Source organism: Dipodomys merriami, unplaced genomic scaffold (assembly GCF_024711535.1).
Source record: "Dipodomys merriami isolate MVZ:Mamm:240054 unplaced genomic scaffold, mDipMer1.0.p SCAF_4, whole genome shotgun sequence".
NCBI classification, from domain to species: Eukaryota; Metazoa; Chordata; class Mammalia; order Rodentia; family Heteromyidae; genus Dipodomys; species Dipodomys merriami.
In genome coordinates this window covers 49,063,410-49,079,252 of record NW_027205603.1, presented here as the reverse complement: position 1 = coordinate 49,079,252, position 15,843 = coordinate 49,063,410, and positions in this window count along the sequence as shown.

The following is a 15,843-nucleotide window of genomic DNA, read 5'->3' as shown; positions in this document are numbered from 1 at the left end:
TCAAATGAAAGATTCAAGTTCCTTTGAAAATGTTGTTTCTTTTCATTTGCTTTTTTCTTCCTTGACTTGCTCACACACAGATAACTAAGGGAACAAATCATATATTAAATCTAAGGTCTCTTGCTTCTTATCATTATACTTTATTGTCAGTTCTAGTCTGAAAAATGTGTTGTATACCTAATCACTACTATTTCCTTTCTTTTTTTCCATTAATTAATTTATTTATATTGTGAAAATATCATACAGAGGGGTTACAATTACATGGGAAAGATAATGAGTACATTTCTTTTTTAAAGCACTCTTTTTTTTTTTTTTTTTCTTTTTTGGGTTCGGTTGTGGGGCCTGAACTCTGGGCCTAGGCGCTGTCCCTCAGCTTTTCAGCTCAAGTCTAGCGCTCTACCACTTGAGTCACAGCGCCACTGGCTTTTCTTTTGTTTTTGCTTATGTGGTGCTGAGGAATCGAACCCAGGGCCTCAGGCATGTAAGGCAAGCGCTCTACCACTGAGCCACTTTCCCAGCCCAATGAGTACATTTCTTTCTTTTTTTTTTTTAATTTAATTTAATTTTATTTGTGAACATACTGTACAGAGGAGTTACAATTACATGGGCAGGATAATGCGTACATTTCTTACCAAGCATTGCAGCCTCCTCCTTTGGTTTACCCTTCACATCCCTTCCCAGCCTCCCCCCTCCCCGCAATCCCAATCCTTCTCCTTCCCCCCCTTCCCCCCCCCCCACCGACTTTGTAAAGCTCGTTTTGGACATGACAACTTGTACTTCTCATTGTTGCAACAGGTCCGCCTGTATCCTTAAACAACTGTTTTTTACCCATCTCCTCCACAAGTTATACTGACATCAAATATAGTGAAAGCAGGGGTTATACTGTGGGGGAGGGACATACAAAGCAACAAAGAGATAATCTTATAAATGCATAAGAAACTCATGCATGAAAGAAAAAAAAACATTAAAATACATATCTAAGGGTTCATTTTCCTGACATCACATTATCTGACCTTTTCCGCTTGACTCATACATATACTAGATATTGCAAATAAGGGAAACCATGGGATTTATGTTTCTTTGGGCCTGGCTTACTTCACTTAATATAATTTTTTCCAAGGTTTCCAATGAGTACATTTCTTATCAAGCATTGTAGCCTCCTCCTTTGTTTCCCCTTCCCATCTCTTCCTATCCTCCCCCCAGCCTCCTAGCCCTCCCCCCCACCAAAGTTGTAAAGTTCTTTTTTGTTTTCAACATAACACCTTTACATCTCATTGTTGCAATGGGTCCACCTGTATCCCTATTTAAACAATTTGTTTTTTCCCTTCCAAAATTATACCGACATCAAGTGCAGTGAAAGCAGGGGTTATACCGTGGGGGAGGGTTTCCTTTCACCTCTAGTATACCAGATCCATATTTTATCATCTTATCTAGAAAATGTTAACTATTTTCCTTCTTTCTTGGTTCTGGGGTTTGAATTCAGGGCTTGGAGCTTGCTAGGAAAATTCCTACTACTTAAGCCATGCCTCCAACCATTTTTGTTTCAGTTTGCTTTTCAGATAGGGTCTTCTACTTTTGGCTTACTGTGATTCTCTCATCTCTGCCTCTGGAGTAGTTGAGATTACAGGTTTGCCTCATCATACTATACTGAGTCCCTGATTTGTCTTTTGTAAACTCTCCAACAACTTGTTTATCAACATTTCTGTGATATTTTTTCTGTCAGTCATATTTTATGTGCAATTTGCTAAGATCAAGAAAAGATTGCAAAATTTAACAAGAATATAGTAATGAGATAGAGGATTTCAGCCCCTCCCCTCCTTTCCCCTCCCCTATACTGGTGTTTGAATTTAGGACCTCGCACTTGCTAGACAAACACTTCCAATCATATCACTGCAGACCTTGGATGCTCTTTCTTCTCAGTTGCTGCAGTTATACAACCAATCACTGCAGACCTTGGATGCTCTTTCTTCTCAGTTGCTGTAGTTATATAACCAATCACTGCAGAGCCTGGGGAGTCCTTTTCAACCCTTTCACATTGTTTATAATTTTGTAAATTTAGAATTGTGGAAAGACTTGGTGAGAAAATTCTCATTGAGAGCTTCCAAGGCAGTTTTGATCATATTTCCACTGGAACTGGAGTTACCTAAGGCTTAGCTGGACTGGCTGATAAAAATAACTTATTTTAAAGTGGTAGTAGGTGCTGGCTGCTGGAGAGGAGACCTGCTGGAGTCATTGATTGGAACACCCACTTACTTGTAGTTTCTTTGAACAGCTGGATTTCTTTCTGCAGAAATTTGTGGAGTCTTCGAAGTCTCTGATAATGCCCAAATACACTGAATAGTGTTTTGTGACTTTTCAGTATACCTTTGTTTTCACCTGCTTTTAAGTAAACTTGACACAGTTACAAAAATGTCCACAGATCTTTCAAATCAATGAGTTTTCATGAAATGAACAACCCTGTGTGCCAAAATCATGACAGACAATATCATCAGGACTGCAAATTTCCCCAATCCTAGTGTTTCCTCCCAAACTCCCCCACTCTCCTCAGTTCAAACATTGTGGGTTAGTTTTGCTTGCTTTTGAATGAATGCTAATGGAGACCATAAGTAAGGACTCTGCAGCTGGCTCCTCATGAAGGACAGTGTGTTTGTGACAGAGAACCAATCATGTAACATCTGCGATTTATTCTCTTTGTTATGTAACTGGGGAAGAATGCCTCAGTGCAATTGTCTTCTTTATTGTTAATGCACATTCCTTTTAGTTTTCACATTCATCAATATAGTGCTCTTACAACTCACCTATTCATTCTAATTGCTTGTCTGTACATTCCTTTAGAATTTTTATTAACATATATTCATTGCACAAAAAAGTGATTTTCCATATAATGTACTTTGATAAAATTCACTTCCTCCAATATGCTGATTTACTTCTTGCCCCATTTACACTCCTGTGTGTGTGTGTGTGTGTGTGTGTGTGTGTGCACACGCAAGTCTAAGTGCTCAGGGCCGGGGATTTTCCCTTAGTTATTCTGCTCAAAGCTGGCATTCTATTGTTTGAGCCATGGCTCTATTTCTGGGTTTGGAAGCTAGATAAGACTCATATCTTTGGAGATAAGAGTCTCAAGGACTTTGCTGCTCTAGTTGTCTTCCAAACTCAATCCAGAGATTTCAGCCTTTTGATCAGTTAGTAAACCTCTTGTATCTGGCTCCTTCTTTTATCATTTTATTTTATTTTACAAGGTTTAATGGGTTTTATTATGTATTTATCATACATAAATACAATACCTATATGTGCCCCCCATTAGTCTTTATTTTCCATCTTCCTTTCCTCATGAATTTACCCCACACCTTCCAATTTACATTCATGTCATACTTGGGGTCAAGATTCCTTTTATGATTAAAAATATGTGATATATCAAGGTATGCAATTCTATGAATAATGATGTTTGAAATTATGTTATGAAGCTTTTGAGTGAGGAGAAGCAAATGTACTTGCTTAGATTGTCCTCTTGCACCAGAAGTCTGTAGAGCACAGAAGTCTGTGTCACACAAATACATCACTAACCCTTCTTTCAGATATGTTCCAACATTATATCTTCCTATCAGTCCACAGATAGTTGTTTTGTGACAGCTTTTTCAATACTGTATACTTTTCCATACTTACCTCCAAATAAATCCTTACCTCCATCTCTTACCTCCAAATATAACCTTAAAATGATCGATTATTATTCTAGATTTGCATTTCTATTGTAAATTTCCATATCCCTTGATCATTATTTTCCGTTTCTGATGAATTAAGATGGTATTTGATGAACTAGAACTCTAACAGTGATATCAATAGGTAAGTGTTGATATGATTCTACAGTCTTTTTCTATGACACTCAGCATATGGCTTTCATTTCATAATTGTCCTCTTGGCATAAGAGGACCTCCATTAGGTCCTTCCTGGAGCTATGTCCTGTGACTTTGTCCAGACTTTGATTAGGTGGAGATCCCTGTCTCTTGTGGAGTAGGGAATGCAATTATAGGTGCTCTAATAGCAATTTCACACAAAATCACAGTTCTGTTCTTAAGGAAATGAGTATGAATGGATACTGGGCAGTATAATGGTTAATCTGGGTTGACAACTTGATTGAATAGAGGGGTGTATAGAGAATTGGCAAAGTACACTTTCTGCTGTCTCCAGAGACAGGCAAATAGTTCAGTGAGTTGAGCGTGGTGGGCACAGTCTGAAAGGCTGGGGCCTGGATGGAGAATGGAACCACAGACAGAAGCATTTTCACATCAATTTTCTATCAGAATTTTTGTTTTGTTTTTGTTTTGCTTTGCTTTTTTCTTTGCCAGCAGACATGTGAGTCCAGATTCATCACCCTTTGAATACAATTGCATGCAGTGACTTTAAGAGCTTTTGGGAATCAGCTTCAGAATCAGGATGAGTCACTGATTCTTGTTTTGAGGCTTCCATCTTTGTGGACTGAGAAGCTACTGGTTTCCCTGGCTCTGTGAAACTCTTTGGCCTTGGATCACAGACTCCAATCTAATAAATACCCTCTTTTAACTATACTTGCATTCTATTGGTTATCATCATCTGGAGAAGCTTACTGTATGTAGGCATTGGCAGAGTCTTTGCCTTCCTTCCTTCCCTTCCTCCTTTGCTCTTTCCCTTCCTCTCTCTTGCCACTACACCTCCTTTTCTCATAGGTACAACATATTTACCTTCATCCCAAGGCAATGCTTCATGTGAGGATTTTCTTGGTTCAAAGACCCACAAGGCAAGTTATCTGCTTCTTACATATTCAATATACAACATAGATTATGAATCCTAGATTCTTTCATTACTATGGTAATAACTGTACTTTAGAAAAGGAAATGTATAGCAATTACTGTTTCTGGCAAACATTAAAAACTCCAGAGCATTTAAAGTAAGGGTTCTATAGCAGTGATTTAAGCTGTTTGCTAATAGCTTAAGTGTTTCACTAGAGCCTAAGTTAATGGTCCTTCCTCTTCCTTTCTTCCTTTTTCCCCTTCCTCCCTCCCTTCTTTCCTTCCTTCCTTCCTTCCTTCCTTCCTTCCTTCCTTCCTTCCTTTCTTTCTTCCTTCCTTTCTTCCTTCCTTCCCTCCTTTCCTCCTTCTTTCCCTTCCTTCCTTCCTTCCTTCTTTCCCTTCTTCCCTCCTTCCTTCCCTTCCTCCTTTGCTCTTTCCCTCCCTCTCTCCTTCTTTCCCTCCCTCCTTCTCTTCCTTCCTTTGTTCTTCCTTCTTTCCTATCTTCCTTCTTTCCTTCTTTTTCTCCCTCCCTCACTGTCTTCTCTTCTTCCTTCTTTCCTTCCTCCATTTTTTCTTTTATCATTTAAAAATAATATAGGACCTCCACATGCTAGGAAAGCATGAAACCATTAGAGACTTGCCTCTACACTTTGTATTTTGTGTTTGAAACAGAGTATCTGAAGTGTAAATGGAGTAAGTCAGGATTTCTTACTACAACGTCTCTACTTCCCATCACACCATCGTCATGTAACCTTGAGTCATCTATGCTTGGCTACCGTAGATAGACTCGAGGTCATATATGGCCAGTGCTGGGCCAGAAGCTAGAGAGAACAGGACCTGTGAATAGTATGCCAATGTGTGGAATGAGTCTGTGGTTACGCTGCTAAGCCTGTGGCTGGAGAGCTTTGAATATAGCGTGGCAGCCATTCTCACCCTTCCTCACTCTTTCTTTGGCCTGTGTAAATCACTGTCTTTCTAACATTGCTTAGGGCTCCTCTAAGATTTAGGATCCTCCTGCCTCCACTTCTGTGAGGTGAGGGTTCTTTTGCCAGTTATTTGAGAGTATCTTCAAGAAAACCACTAAAGGAATGAGGAAAGTAGGAGGAACAGGAAGAAGGAAATGAGTTCAGGCTGGATGCTTGTGGCTCATGCTTGTAATCCTAGATCCTTGGGAATATAAGAATGAGAGGAGCTGGGCACCGGTGGCTCACGTCTGTAATCCTAGCTACTCAGGAGGCTGAGATCTGAGGATTATGGTTCAAAGCCAGCCTGGGCAGAAAAGTCTGTGAGACTCTCATCTCCAATAAACCACTAGAAAACTGGAAGTGGCACTGTGGCTCAAGAAGTAGAGTGCTCACCTTGAGCTGAAGAACTGAGCGACAACACCCAGTCCCAGAGTTCAAGCCCCATGACTGACAAAAAAAAAAAAAAGGATCATAGTTCTAGGCCAGCCCTGAGAAGAAAGTCCATCAGAGTCCACCTCCACAGAAGGGAAGCTGTTCACTGTGGTGTGCCCTTAGGACTCCAGAGACTTTGGGAAGTCTAAAAGTTGATGGACTGTGGCTAAATTGTGTACCAGGGAAGAAAGTGCCATACTATAGAAAAAATAATCAACAATGGGTAAAAAACAAAACAAAACAAAAACAAAAAACAGGGTTGGGGACATAACATAATGCTAGTATGCGAGCCTGACTTCAAACCTCAGCTACCCAACAACAACAAATGAGTTCAGTTGAACTCTAGTCTGAATTTTATCCCACAGGAAGCTTGGGAGCATGAATTGCACCACAGAGCTACACTCCCTTGGAATAAGAAGGTGCTGCTTTTATACTTAGTTGTATTAGTGGGTCTTTATGGACTGGCCACCACCTAACCACAGGGTTTTGTGTGACTGAGCCAGGTGGCTGTGATTCACAGAAGGCAAGTCTCTGGAGAAGGGCATAGCTGTGAGCCATTAGCAGCCAACAATACAGCTGCTGGGCCTGGTAAAGGAGATGAGGCTGGGTACCAAACACACCCAAAGGCAACTCTGGTTTTTCTCTCAAAAGATTTCTTGTTTTTCTTTGTTTTTCTTGGCTTCTGATTTTATAATCTGCATGTGTGAGGGGAGAAGGACAATTTTCTGCTTGTTCATTTCTTCTGAGGTGGTGTTAGGGAAAGGTAACCTTTCTGGGGTTGCTCATTTTTCTAATGGATGCAATTTGGAAGATTCAGAGATGAATTTTAAGGTTAAAATGCCACATGATATTGTAGCCAGTCTGGGGTTTTATTTTTATTGGCAAAGCAATGTACTCAGAAGCTTTGTTTGCTTCCCGTCATTTCCACATGCAAAGGATTATAGTTAGGATATTATAGATATATATGTATATATTATATATATAAATATAATCATGAAAACTGCCTGGTTTTATTTACTGGAGTCATTGTTCAGGTTACTGCCTTGGAATATTAAAAGGATTTCACTCCTTGGTGATGGTGTTTACTGTACCTGTTTCCAATCATTGGAACACTGGAGCATAAGGCTTGAGGAAAAACTATGTATAGGTACATACTTGCAGTTTTCTTTCTTTCAAGCCCAGTATTTTGACTCAATAACATCTTATAAATATGTAAGAGGAGATTGTGATTAAAATGCATATTTTATTATTAATAATAACAATAATTAACTTTTTGTGCAAGTAAAGGGGCCTGAACTCAGTACATGGGTTCTGTCCCTCAGGTTTTTTACTCAAAAGTTGGTGTTCTATTACTTGAGCCACACCACTTCTGGCTTTTTGTTGGCTAATGGGAGATAAGAGTTTCTTAGACTTTTCTGCAAAGGCTGGCTTCAAACTGCAAGCCTCAGATGTCAGCCTCCTGAGTTTCTAGAAGCACAGGTATGAGCCACCAGTGCCTGGCTGAGGTAGATCATTTTTATTGAAAACTTATGATATTATATTGATTATTCCATACACTGCATAAAATTAGTTCATCTTCACAAGAAATCTATAAGGAGCTTTAAAAATCATATGATTGAAAGAGACTGAGCTCTCTAACATACAATTAGTAGGAAAATATTCTTCTAAAATTATCCTCCTAATTTGAATGATCATTTCCTTGATTTTCAAAACCACTTTTCCTCTTATAAATATCTTTCCCTTTCACTGTCATGTGGTCCAGGTCACAATTATCTCACATCAAAACTGTTGATATGGCAACTTTCTTATTTTCCTAATCTGATCTTAAATCTTCTCTGCCCAAAGCAAGTAAATGTCAACTTTGCCATTTACAAAAAAATCAGTTTCATTTACATGTTTCTCTTCATGATGAGTCATCAGTTGAATTCTCTTTGAAGACTATTTTCTTCCTCCAGAATCCCATGTTTCCCTTTTTCTTCTGAATACCAGGTGAGAATGAAAGCTCACCTGTTATTACAGTGGTGAGAGAGAGGCCTTTAGTCCTCTTCCTTGTTGTGTGGAGCTGTATGACCACAGGGGTACAGAATGTCTATAATCCTCTTCAGCCCTGTCCATCTCAAACTGGTGCTGGTGATATGAGGCCCATCATCCTGTCATGCTAGACAGTGTGCTCAACACTCACAGCTGAAATCTGGGGCCCTTGCCTCAGCCTTCCTTTTTGATGACCTCATAGCATTCATTAATCTCCTCACACCTGGTGGCATCGGGCTCCTTCTGACACCTGTACATACATAGATGCTCCCCAGGTGGATTTTTCCATATTCCAACTTTTATGTCACATTGGAAGAGTCAAAGAAACAAAGGATCTGCCAAGGTATTGATGGCTACTCCTAAACTTGTTTGTAGTCTCTGTTGACTTTTTCTGCATCCCTTCTCTCCTCTTTGCACAAATCCAACCCTATCTTCATAGGAATGCTTCTCTTTCAGCTTCTGCCATTTTGGATGGGCATTTGTCTTCTCCATAGAATACAATACCAATGTGTTCTTGGTATTGCATTGAACTTCATTGTTTTCGCGTTAAGTTTTATTCTATTTAGTAAACTTTATTCTTGTTTTGAGTCAAATTCAAATTTTTATTTTCTAGCAAATCCAATCTTAAGAAATGTTTGATTTTACTTCTCACAATAAGGGGATGTTAATCTCAAGATATACTGAAACTTAGTGTTGTCAGTTTTCCAAACTTAATAGCCTTTGAGTTCTTGAAGCATTTTGTTATCTGTGATTGTCGGGTCTTCGTCTGTCCCAGGAAAGACAGAAGGGGTCTGAGGAAAGGTAAGTTCACAGCTTCCCATTCCCCAGCCTCCCTTAATAGGGGAGACAATCAGAGCAGCAGGGAGTCAAGTCAAGCAGGAACTCATTTATTAACACACAGCAAGCACTTTTTAAAGCAAAAGAGACCTGGTGGCATGGGGAGGAAAAGGAACCAGCCAATCACTGTAAAAGGTCAAACCCTATCATGCACCTAAGCTTCCAGAGCTGTTTACACACTAAAAACAAATCCGGCTCTGCCCACTCAACTCCCTCTCAGCGTCATCTTTGCTGCCCTCGTGTCCCACATGTGATGATGAATGTTCTTAATGTCCCAATATAATTTCAATGGTACAACACAAAAGGAGAGATAAAAAAAAACTCTCACCATAAATGCCAATAGTCATGGGTCTCTTTTTTTTAAACTTTCTTGTTAAGATGTTGTCCAGAATCAGAGTGGAAGAATGACCCTGCAGATGGGCTCTGCCTCCATCAAGAAGCAACAATCCCCTCATGGGAGAGAAAATATGATGCTATGATGAATGGAACAAAACCCTATGAGAGTTTGAATTGAAATAGTGAATAACAAACACTCAAAGTAAAAAAAAACAAAAACCGATGTTGTACAGAGGGGTTACAGTTACATGAGTAAGGCAACGAGGACATTACTTGTTGATCATTGTTACCCCTTCCCTTCCTTGTTGTTGTCCCACTATCCCTTCCCTCCCCCAGCTCCCACCTCCTATGCCCCACTCTCCCCCCAACTTGCCACCTGAAGTTGTAAAGTTTGTTTCAATATACTGTCCTGTGGTATCTTTGTTGCAATGGGTCATCCTGTGTCCTTGTTTCAGCATTTTCTTATTCCCCTCTATCTCCCCAGATTGGACATATGTATATCCAAGATGCAGGTTATCAAAATCGAGTACAGTGACAACAGGGGATATGCCATAGGGGAAAGCACATACAAAGGAAACAACAACAAAAAAAAATAAAATCACATGGTACATTTAAAATAGTGAAAATAAAGACAGAACTCTTGGTTCATTTCACTTGGCATCATCTTATATGGTCATTTGTACATGTTTTTTGAGCTTTTCAGCTCATCTGATAAGATTATCCTATATGTATACTAATTATTACAAATAAGGGAAACCATGGGACCCAAATTTCTTTCTGGGTAACTTCACTTAATATGATTTTTTCCAAGTCTTTCCATTTCCTAAAAAAATGGGGCAGTGTCATTTTTTCTGATGGAAGCATACAATTCTATTATACATATGTATCACATTTTCTTGATCCACTCATTTACTAACAGGCATCTGGGTTGGTTCCATATCTTAGCTATGATAAATAATGCTGCAATAAACATAGTTGTGCTGGTAGCTTTAGCATGGCATTGTTTGTGACTGTTTGGATAAATGCCCAGAAGTGGGATTGCTGGGTCATAGGGGAGCTCTATGTGGAGTCTTTTGAGGAACCTGCTCCAGAGTGCTTGAACAAGTTTACACTCCCACCAACAATGCAATAGGGTTCCCTTTTGGCCACATCCCCTCCAGCATCTGTTGTTATTAGATACCTTGATTATAGCCATTCTAACTGGAGTTAGGTGGAATCTCATTGTTTTGATTTGCATTTCTTTTATGGTCAGAGAAGTTGAGCAGTTCTTCATGTGTCTACTAGACATTCTTATTTCCTCTTCAGAGAAGACTCTCTTTAAGACTTTAGCCCACTTATTAATGGGGTGGTTGTTTTTTTGTTTTTTGTTTTTTTGGTCGATCGTGGTGCTTGAACTCTGGACCTGAGTGCTCTCCCTCAGCTCCTCAGCTCAAGGCTAGCACTCTATCATTTGAGCTACAGCACCACTTCCATTTTTCTGGTGGTTTATTGGAGATAAGAGTTTCATGGACTTTCCTGACTGGGCTGGCTTTGAACCGTGATCCTCAGATCTCAGCCTCCTGAGTAGCTAGGATTACAGGCATGAACCACCAGTGCCTGGTGGGTGGTTGTTTTTTTGAGGATTTGTTTTTGGGTGACTTAATTTTTTGAATTCTAAGTATATTTTAGATATGAGGCTCTTGTCTGTTGTATAGCTAGTGAAGATCTTCTCCCAGTCTGTGGGCTTTCTATTGATCTTGCTAGCTATGTTCTTTGCCATGCAGAAGCTCTGCAGTTGCATGCAATCCCATTTGTCCAAACTTTCTTTGATTTGTTGAGTTTCTAGGTCTCAATTAAGAAAATTTCGGCCTGTGCTGAGGAGCCCTGGAGTTTCTCCTATTCCTTCCTGTAATGGTTTCAGGATGTCTGCTTTTACTTTGAGGTCTTTGAACCATTTAGAGTTGATTCTGGTGCAGGGTGATATGTAAAGTTCTAATTTTAGTTTTCTTTTTTTTGTCAGTCGTGGGGCTTGAACTCTGGGCCTGGGCGCTGTCCCTCAGCTCTTCAGCTCAAAGCGAGCACTCTATCACTTGAGCTACAGCGCCACTTCCGGTTTTCTGGTGGTTTATTGGAGATAGGAGTCTCACGGTCTCTCCTGCCTGGGCTGGCTTTGAATCGTGATCCTCAGATCTCAGACTCCTGAGTAGCTAGGATTACAGGCGTGAGCCACCAGCGCCTGGCTTAATTTTAGTTTTCTACAGATGTTTAATCAGTTTTCCCAGCACCATTCATTGAAGAGACTATCTTTCTTACATTCTATCTTTGGCATCCTTATTGAAAATCAGGTGGCCATCAGTTTGTGGGTTCATTTCTGAGTCTTTACTTCTATTCCATTGGTCTTCAGGTCTATTCTTATGCCAGTATCAAGCTGTTTTGATTACTATGGCTTTGTAGTAGAGTTTGAAGTCTGGTATTGTTATTCCTGCAGCAGTGTTCTTCCTGCCAAGGATTATTTTTGCTATTCAGGATCTTTTATTGTTCCGCATGAATTTTTGGACTGTTTCTTCTATTTTATTGAAGAATGAGGTTGGAATATTGATGGGTATTGCATTGAATTTGTAGATAGGCTTTGGCAGTATTGCATTTTCATGATATTAATCCTCCTTATCCAGGAGCACGGGAGGTCTTTACACATCCTCAGTTCTGCTTTAATTTCCTTTTTCAGGTTTTTAAAGTTTTCATCATAGAGGTCCTTCATTTCATCATAGAGGTATTTTAGTTTTTGTGGGGCTATTACAAAAGGAGTTGCTTTCCTGATTTCTGCTGTGCTTTTCTAATTATTGGCATACAGGAAATCCATTGAATTTTGAGGGTTAATTTTATATCATGCTACTTTGTCAAAGTTTCAAATCAGCTTGAGTAGTTTGGGAGTAGAGTCCATGGGGTTCTTTAAATACAAGATCATGTCATCTGCAAAAAGGGAGAGTTTTACTTCATTTTTCCCTATTTGGATCCCCTTTATGTTTGCATCTTCTCTAATTGCTCTAGCTAGGCATTCTAATATTAAGTAGAAGAGGAGTAGAGAGAGTGAACATTCTTGTCTTGTTACTGAGTTTAGGGGAAATGGCTTCAGTTTTTACCCTTAAGTATAATGCTGGCTGTAGTTTTGTCATACACGGCCTTTATTATATTGAGTAATGTTCCCTGGATTCTAGTTTCTCTAAAGCTTTCATCATGAAGGGGTGTTGGATCTTGTCGATTACTTTTTCTGCATCTATCGAGATAATCATTTGGTTTTTATCTTTGCTCTTCTTGATGTGATGTATTACATTAATTGATTTGCATATATTGAACCAGCTTTGCATCCCTGGAAGGAATCCTGTTTGATCATGGTGTATGATTTTTTGATGACTTGTTGAAGTCAATTGGCCAAGATTTTGTTGAGAAGTTTTGTATTAATGTGCATCAAAGAAATGGATCTATATTTCTCTTTCTTTGACGAGTTCCTGTCTGGTTTTGGGATGAGAGTTATGATGGCTTCATAGAAGGAGTTCGGTAGTGAACTTTCAGTTTCAATTTCATTGAAGAGTTGGAGAGTATTGGTGTGAGTTCTGCTTTGAAGGCCTTGTAGAATTCAGCAGTGAACACATCTGGTCCTGGGCTTTTCTTGGATGGAAGGTCTTATTGCTGTTTAGATTTCGATGCTTGATATGTGTCTGTTAAGTTGGTTTGACTCATCTTTATTTAGTTTGGGCACATCAATATTTGCTAGAAATTCTTCTAGTTCATCCAGATTCTCAGACCTATTAGCATAAAGTTTGAGAAATATTCCCTTATAATGTTCTGTATCTTGGTTGTTTCTGTGGTGATGTTTCCATTCTCATCTCTGAGTTTATTTGGCTGTGTTCTCTTTTTCTCTGGTAAGATTTGCTAAGCTCTGTCAATTTTGATAATTTTTTCAAAGAACCACCTCTATGTTTTGTTGATTCATTCTATGTTTTCTTTTGGATTCTAACTCATATAATTCTCATTTAATTTGAATTATTTCTTTCTGTTTACTGGATTGAGGTTTGGCTTGTTGCTCTTTTTCAAGGAGCTCCAGGTGTATTATTAAATTGTTAGATATCTCTCCACTTTGTTAATGTGAGAACTCAGAGCTACAAATTTGCCACTGAGTACTGCCTTTGCTGTCCCAGAGGACCTGGGACAGGAATTTCCTTTCCAATCTCTTCCATGACCCATTCGTGGTTCAACAGTGTGTTGTTCAGCCTCCACGTGTTATAGGATTTTCTTTAGTGGCTTTGGTGTTGAATTCCAATTTTATTCCCTTGTGGTCTGAGAGAATGTAGGGCATGATTTATTTCACTGTTTCTGAATTTGGACAGATTTGCTTTATGGCCTAAAATTTTGTCTATTTTGGAGAATGTTCCATGTGCTGCTGAGAAGAATGTTTAATATGTTGTTGATGTTCTGTAGAGGTCTGTTAAGTCTAGTTAGTCTATGCAGTTGTTTCTCTGTTGAATTTTTGCCGAGTTGATCTATTTAATGGGAAAGTTGCATGTTAAAGTCACCAACAATCAATGTCTTTGGATCTATGTGTGATTTTAGGGAATGTAGTGTTTCTTGGATAAATCTGGGTGTTCTGGTATTTGGTGAGTAAATATTTAGAATTGTTATATCCTTCTGTAGGAAAGATCCTTTTATTAGTATGTAGTGTCCATCTTTATCTCTTTTCACTAATTTTAATTTGAAGTCTATTTTATCTGAAATAAAGATTGCTACTCCAGCCTGTTTATGGGGCCATCTGGTTGGTAGATTTTACTCCAGACTTTCATTTCCAGAGTATGTTTGTTTTTGTGGGGAAGGTGTGTCTCTTGAAGACAGCAGGGTCCTAGACGGATCCTGTGTTTTGATCCAACTGGAGATTCTCTGTCCTTTGATTGGAGAGTTAAGACCATTGATAGGGAGAGTTAATATTGAGAGGGGTTTGGAAGTTCCTGTTATGTATCTACCATCAGGGGCTGTGTCACCTAGGTTCTGCCTATGTTTATCTGATTCTTTGTTTGGGGGCAGTTTCTCTGCCTTCTGTTTTAGTTGGTTCTCTATGTGCAGGACATCTTTAAGTATCTTTTGTAGTGATGGTTTGGTGGAGATATATTGTTTCAGTTTATCTTTGCTGTGGAAGTTTTTTATTTTTTCCTCAGTTATAAAGGAGAGTTTAAACATTGAGATATCACCTCACTCCAGTTAGAACAGCAAAAATCAAGAACTCTAACAACAACAGATGCTGGAGGGGATGTGGACAGAAAGGAACCTTACTTCATTGTTGGTGGGAATGTAAACTTGTTCAACCACTTTGGAAAGCAGTATGGAGGTTCCTCAAAAGACTTCACATAGATCTCCCCTATGATCCAGCAATCCCACTTTTGGGCATTTACCCAAATGTTTACAAACAAGACCACACTAAAGCTACCAGCACAACTATGTTTATTGCAGCGTTATTTACCATAGCTAAGATATGGAACCAACCCAGATGCCCCTCAGTAGATGAATGGATCAAGAAAATGTGGTATATATACACAATGGAATTCTATGCCTCCATCAGAAAGAATGACATTTCCCCATTTGTTAGGAAATGGAAAGGCTTGGAAAAAATTATATTAAGTGAAGTAAGCCAGGCCCAAAGAAGCATAGGTCCCATGGTTTCCCTTATTTGCAATATCTAGTATAGGTATGAGTCAAGCAGAAAAGGTCAGATAATGTGATGTTAGGAAAATGAACCCTTAAATATATATTTTAATGTTTTCGTTTCTTTCATGCATATGTTTCTAACGCATTTATAAGATTATTTCTTTGTTGTTTTGTATGTCCCTCCCCCACAGTGTAACCCCCGCTTTCACTATATTTGATGTCAGTATAACATGTGGAGGAGATGGGGGCAAACAAGTCGTTTAAGGATTCAGGTGGACCTGTTGCAACAATGAGAAGTACAAAATGTCATGTCAAAACCAGCTTTACAATGTCGGTGGGGGGGGAGGGGGGTATAATTGGGTGGGGGGAGGGGGGAGGCTGGGAAGGGATGTGAAGGGTAAACAAAGGAGGAGGCTGCAATGCTTGGTAAGAAATGTATGCATTATCCTGCCCATGTAATTGTAGCCCCTCTGTACAGTATGTTCTCAAATAAAATAAAATAATATTAAAAAAAATAAAAAAAAAATAAAGGAGAGTTTAGCTGGGTACACTATTCTAGGTTGATAATTGTTTCTTTTTAGGGCATGGCATGCTTTATTCCAGGATCTTCTTTCTTTCATGGTCTCTGCTGAGAAATCTGTAGATATATAATTGTTTTCCTTTATAGGTGATTTGTCTTTTTTCCTTGATAGCTTGCTTCAAGGACCCTTTCCTTGGTTTCTATTGATCATGTGGGAATTACCATGTGGTGGTGGGGTGTCATGTTCTGGTCTGGTCTATTTGGGGTTCTAAAGGCTTCTTTTATCTAA